Source organism: Cupressus sempervirens, chromosome 7 (assembly GCF_028749045.1).
Source record: "Cupressus sempervirens isolate cs-2001-9-10 chromosome 7, ASM2874904v1, whole genome shotgun sequence".
NCBI lineage: Eukaryota > Viridiplantae > Streptophyta > Pinopsida > Cupressales > Cupressaceae > Cupressus > Cupressus sempervirens.
In genome coordinates this window covers 838,482,417-838,489,453 of record NC_143124.1, presented here as the reverse complement: position 1 = coordinate 838,489,453, position 7,037 = coordinate 838,482,417, and the positions used below count along the sequence as shown (strand labels likewise).

At 35.6% G+C, this 7,037-nt stretch overlaps 2 pseudogenes; one reads left to right on the top strand and one right to left on the bottom strand.

The window, feature by feature from the left end:
• Window positions 1–4,624: 4,624 nt before the first annotated feature.
• Window positions 4,625–5,199, bottom strand: LOC149550001 (phosphoenolpyruvate carboxylase, housekeeping isozyme pseudogene; annotated as a pseudogene).
• A 75-nt stretch (window positions 5,200–5,274) lies between these two features.
• On the top strand, window positions 5,275–5,794 carry LOC149550000 (universal stress protein PHOS32-like; annotated as a pseudogene).
• Window positions 5,795–7,037: the final 1,243 nt, after the last annotated feature.

The following is a 7,037-nucleotide window of genomic DNA, read 5'->3' as shown; positions in this document are numbered from 1 at the left end:
AGTAAAGAAAGAAACTAGAAAGAAGCTGAAATGTTTGAGATTGAAAAAAGGTGGTGAATTTATTTCCAATTATTTCAATGAATTATGCATTGAAAAAGGAATTAAGAGACATGTATCAACCACTGGTACACCTTAGCATAATGGTGTAGCTGAAAGAAGGAACAACTCCATCATGGAATGTGCAAGAACATTGATGATAGAAAATAATGTTGTAACCAAATATTGGAAGGAAGCAATTAGTATTGTAGTGCATACCTTGAATAGAGTACAACTAAAGAAAGACTCAAATCAAACTCATTATGAACTATGGCACGGCTACAAATCCAATGTAAGTTACTTGAAAGTATTTGTTAGAAAATATTATATCTTGAAAGAATCCAGGAAAGGTAAATTTGATGTCAAAGGTGATGAAGGAATATTCCTAGGATAATCTTGTAGAAGAAAAGCATACAAATCTTTAAATTTGTCTACTCATAAAATCATAGAAAGTGATAATGTGAGAATTGATGAGTTTGCATAAAAGAGTGAAGAAGAAAGCAACAAAGAACCTACAGATTATAGATTATTTGTTTACTTTGAACTTGATACAATGCCAAATCTATTTTTAAGTTAGGAGGCCTCACCTCCCAAGTCCCAAAAATCTCTAAAAGAAACTAAGTTGCATCTAGTGCAACCCAAGTCATAGTTCAAAAGACCTAAGTCACAATAAAAAGCTACAAGGCTATTGCTCGAGCAAATCAAGTCTAATGGACTAAGTCATAGACAGTGGGACCCAAGCTTAATACAAAATATCATGAAGAAGTTAGTGGAACAAAATCCAAAGCTAAAATACTTATGTTAGTAACATATGTCAGAAGGCATCATACACTTGACCAAATCATTGGAGACAAGTTAGATGGAACAATGACAAGAAACAAATTGAAAGGTACATGTTCGCTTGTTGAATTTGAACCTAGAAATGTTAAAGATGCTTTGGATAATGGAAGCTAGATTAAAGAAATTAATTAGGAGATAGAATAGATGGAGAAGAATAAAACATAGACTCTTGTTCCTAGACCCAAGGATAAAAATGTAATTGGCACAAAGTGGGTATTCAGAAATAAGCTAAATGACGATGGAGAAGTTTTTAGAAACAAAGAAAGATTATGATGTAAAGATTATTCTCAAGAAGAAGGTATTGATTATGGTGAAAATTTTGATCTTGTTACAAGATTAGAAGATGTTAGAACTTTACTATCATATGTAGCTCAAAGGATTTAAATTTTATCAAATGGATGTAAAATTTGCATTCTTGAATGGAATTCTTAATGAGGAAGTCTACATAAAACAACTTAAAGGTTTTGTAGATTCTAGTAAAAGAGATATAGTCTACAAATTACACAAAGCATTGTATGGTTTCAAGAAAGCACCCAGAGATTGGTATGAAATACTTCATAGCTATTTGATAAAGATTGGTTTTCAAAGAACAAATGATAATTGTAGTCTTTATATCAAAGAAGGACAAAACAAGAAGATTTTGTTGGCAGAAATATTTGTGGATGACACTATATTCATAGGAAATGATGACTTGCACAAAGAATTTTTAGAAGAAATGATTAAAGAATTTGAGATGTCTATGTTTGGAGAGATAAAATTCTTTACTGGATTTCAAATCTATTTGAAGAAAGATGGTATCTATAAATTACTCAATCTAAATATGTCAAGGAGATACTAAAGAAGTCTGAAATGGAAGATTCAAGATCAGTTGCAACTCCTATGTCTATGGACATAAGCTTTCCAAAGATGATGATTCCAAGGAGGTAGATCAGACCACATGCTGATTAATGAGTGGAAAATTGTAGTATGTAGTGCATACAAGGCCCGATATTGCATTAATAGTTAGTATGGTGGCAAGATTCTCAAAAAAACCTATAAAAAATCACATGATGGAAATTTAAAGAATCATGAGATGTCTAAAAGGTATTGAAGACTATGTTTTATGGTACAAAAAGGGAGGCAATTTGGATTTGAAAGCATTTACAGATGTTGATTGGGTAGGAAGTGTTGATGACAATAAGAGAACCAGTGGTGGAGAATTTTTTCTTGGTAAAAGACTAGTGTCTTGGACAAGCAAGAAATAGAATTATACTTCTCAATCCATAGTAGAGGTAAAATATGTAGCAATAATAGTTAATTGTTATACTATTGTTTGGTTCAAACAATTATTGATAGATATAAAGATAGAGATCAAGGATCTAGTGGTTATATACTATGATAACATCAATACATTCAATATATCAAAGAATCTAGTGATGCATTCGAAGAAAAAAAAACACATTGCTATAAAATATCATTTTTTCAGAAAATAGTACAAGATAAAGAAATAAGATTGGAATAAGTGAATACTAAAGAAAAAATTTCCAACATATTCACTAAGCCCTTACCTAAGGATGTATTTTTGTATCTAAGAGGTAAGTTAGGGGTTATTCCCCTATCTAAAGCTCACTAAAAAAATTTTAGTGATGCATCAACCAGAGTATGTTGAAGATCAATCAGGTGATAGAGTATTGACAAAGGCATATTACAAAGGAATTAGTACATAAGTTACATTAAAATTCACTGAATAGTGTCTTTGGAATGAGATATCAAAGAATGAGAGTTTGGTTGTCATATCAAAAGTTGGTGTTGGTACTGGCTCCATCAGATCAACTACTATCTAACCACTATCTAGGGTACCTTCCTCCACCTATGGATAGATCTACTTCTCATGCTAACCTATCCTCTTTCTCGCCTATTGATGTGTCGAGATAACCAGGGGCACAAAGTATTCCTCCCACTCAGAAAGTATTCTTCTCACTTTTTATTATGATCCCACCATGCTAACTAAATCCTACACATTTCTTATTTTTGATGTCAACGAGGAAGAACTTGGTCTAATACCAAAGAGGGAAAATTTGCTATTAGAAGAAGATGTTGAAGGAAGAGTTTTGCTAACAAAGGAAGGAACTAAAGGCAAAGGGAGTTCACACTAATAGAGGGAGTTGAGTTCTCAAGGATGAGAATTAGAATGAACCTAAGGATATGTTCCTTACTTTATTCTTTCTCTAAAAATTTCATTGTATTATGACATGTTGTGTTTCCATCAATGCCAAAGAAGGAGATTGTTGGAAATAATTGATTAATTGTGTATTATCTTTGATGTTACACAAAATATCATACTATTGTTAATCAATATGTCAAGCTCACTCAGGCATTAAAGATTGTTAGAAGTTGTAATCTTTCCTTGGTGTATTTATAAACCAAGGTTAGAACTCCTTTCTTTATTGTTGTAATATATTAGGATATAAGCCAAGGTATCCTAATATATTTCTTTTTTGTCCTTTTCCCACTACATCTTATTTTGTCATCTAGTGGAATATGTGAGGATAAATATGTATTGTAATTTCTAATTTTAGATTATTCCTCCTTAAGAGGAATCTCACACTTGGCCTCACACACATATGAATGGTGGCATTCATAGACATGGGAGTTACATTCTAACTCCTCTCTCTCATCTCTATTTAAGAGATGACCCTCCTCTCTCATTCAACAACAATGAGGTTTCTTCCTCTTCTCAATTATTGTATGAGCATTGCTCTCTATCTCTCTCTCTCTCTTCCTTCTTAGGCTTTTCATGCCTCATTCATAATTTCACAAGGGGTTTTCTTTGCTTTCCCCTTTCCAAATATCTTGTCTCATGGTGTTGGAGCTTGAAGCTTTCTCTCTCCTATTTTATGGTAATATCTTTCATGCATTTACTCACTTAGATTCTTTCCTGGTATTGTTTATTTACAGATTTCTTTTTCCATTTCTAACATGGTATCAGAGCAGTTTAATCTTTGTTTTGAGTGTTTGCATGAAGGTACGATTCGAAGGAGACTCTTGAGAGAGATTTCACTTTTTTTTAATCTTCTTAAGTTGGAAGAAATTGAATTTTTTTTTTTTTTGGAAGAACTGGATGCTGGTTTTATTTATTTGGCAGAGGTATCTTTGTACATTTTTTAATTGCTTAATCATTACTTTTATTTTTGCATGCCTTGCATGCACTGTGTTTTGTATCATTGCTCTTGAAATTGACTTTTTGGCTTTTTTCCTCATTATACTCCTCTAGATCGGGTTTCCAACCTGAATCTTTATTGAAACCATAGAGGTAGATTTCAGGTCCTGTTTCCTGATCGAAACCCTCTAGATCGGGTTTCCTATCTGAATCTTCATTTAATTTCTCCTGTTTTGGTTTCTGGCCTGGATCTCTACTGAAATCGATCACCTTCGCCTTGACAAGTTTTATCTCATGCTCACCCATTTTTTTGTATTCTCTCCTTCTGCGTTTAGATGCCCACCCATGGGACACGGAGATTTCAAGTACTTTTATCAATGCTTTTGCCCAGGGCATTTTTTTTTTTTTGCTGTTGATTCTATTCCTAACCTTGGCCTTCCAAAGGGGGTTAGAATCAAAGCCCGATGAACAACTTTATAACATAGTACCCTCCCTCCATCTCAGTCTTCTCCTGCCAGGCGCCAATATTTGATTATTGAAGGCAAAGGTGAATCACCATTCACTGCCATTCACTCCCATTCCAGCAAAGGGGAACGTATCAGAAGATTCTTAGTTCATCTCCCATAAAGTATGGAGATTTCTTATATCCTTGTCTAAAACATTCTTGAATGTTGCACCAAATCCTAGCCACACAGGAAGATGAAAACGAGTTTGTGTCCAAGCAAATATCCATGGGATGGCACGGAGTGACTCAATGCCTCCACTTGACTTCCTTTTTGAGGGGTGACTTCCAATGTTCATTCGACCATACTCTAATTCAGGAGTTGCGGAACGAAAATATTCAACAAATCAAAACAGCTGATCTGTACTCCTCAGTAGCAATAATGGCCATTTCATCCATCAATTTGCGCCACTCAAGTTTTGGAGAAACCGGAGGATGCATTCCATGTTCCAGAGTGGTAGTAGTATACCGTTGTAGAGTTTTGAAACACAAGTGTTCCTCACCAAATGACTGTTCTATGACTTCTCCCTGGACAGTGACCCTCAAGGAGCCATGGATTGTATCTGGGGGTGAGACAATATAGCTAGATGGGTTGGACCACTTTATGGGTTGTAGTGCCAACAACTTGGAAAGGCCCTCAAATTTTGTAAAGCAAAACCAATGCCCATCCATACCTGCCCATCAGATATTTAAAGGGCCGCAGCAATTAAATTCACTGTACAATTGAAATCTGCAGATCAATTAGAATCCACTGAATTATATTTATTGTGAGAGGATGCCAGGAGATAGAAAGGTAGGCGTTGCTTTGGATTTCTCTGCTACCAGCAAACATGCTCTGAAATGAGCTCTGGACAATCTTGCTGACAAGGGAGACCATGTTTTGGTCATTCACGTTCATGACAACAACAGGCCAGACAGGCCAGTCTCAGCTTTGGGAGAAATCTGGATCGCCTCTTGTTGAGCTCAGACAGCCGAGTTTGTCAAAGCAATATGATATTGCTCCCGATCCCGAGACCTTGGACATACTGGACACTGCTGCAAGGCAAAAGGAGATCATAGTCATAGCAAAGATATATTGGGGTGACCCAAGAGACAAGCTTTGTGATGCAGTAGAGGACCTTCAGCTTGATAGCTTGGTAATGGGTAGCAGGGGTCTTGGATCACTGAAAACGGTTTTCCTTGAAAGTGTGAGTAATTATGTTGTAACCAATGCTAGCTGCCCTGTGACTATTGTAAAGGAGCCTGGATTCAAACCATGATGATACAGTAGTGGTTTCCATTTCTAGCTTCTTATATATATATATATATATATATATATATATATTTTTTTTTTTTCCTTAATTTGCAGTAGCTGTTTTCTTTGGCGAATACACTCAACCCTCTAGTTTCACTCATTATTCCAAACCTACCAAATGCAAATACCATTATCAGCAATTCCCATATGCTCAGGGCATGCATTGGGCCCTCTTCGACTCAAGGGATCTCTTTTCTTCAAAGTCCTCCCTCATTTTCCAATCATTTATTTCCCCAGTACATTGCAGCCACCAAATCTTGTATCCATCTTTGATCTCGGGAGCGAACCCTCAACCGTCTAAATATCTATTTTGGAATCTGTGACTTGGGTCATATCCTTAGCATGCTTTTCTCAAACACTCTTCACAAGCTTTCTCATTCTTCTTATTTTGGAAGACGCACAAAAAGATAGATAATCGGTCAAGGTTCGAGTCTCCAATGTCGACTGCTGCTGTTCAAGCCTGTAATGAGAATTTCTCTTCTGTTGTTGCTCCCGATCCTTCATCTCGCTCTATTCAGAACATGCACTCTATTTTAGGTCAGTTGCTAACAATTTAATTTATTAGCGGGTCCAATTATTCACTTTATTGGTAAATCAGGAGCTCCTTATGTTTGTTTGCGAGCTTTTCAGATGGCCCGTTTATAAATTTATGGGTATTCTTTGTTCGTTATCTTCATTCTTGTTTAATCCCCATTCCAAATATGCCTTGGAAAAAGGCCTTGTGAGGCTTTTGGGGGAGTTTCTTTTTCACTTTTGGGTTTTCGAAATTGGGTTCATAAACGCCTTACGGTGGGATTTGTCCGTAATTTTGTAATCGATGTGGTTTCTTAAAATTTCTCCTATCCGGTCCGGCGGATATAATTTAGCTAGGAAAATTGGGCATTTCACATGCCTTTGAAACAGCTATTTGCCACTCTATTTTGGGTTCGCAATGGAACCCTTGTCTTTCCTTCTCCTCAACTTAAGATGTATTTCTTTGCTTCTTTTCACCTTTCTTTTTTTAGATGATTATGGTGAGAATTTTAAAAGCAGAATCAGACTGATTGTTGCTCTCTCACCTTTTGTCAGTATGCTATAACATATTTCTACTATTCCTAGTAACATTTTCTTGTCTTTTCATGCAAGATTCTTTTCCTTTTTTTAGCTCTTGACAGAGGCATCATTTGTTTTTTATTATTGCCTCTTGTCAACCTATTTTTGGCATGTACTCATTCATTGCTTTTATT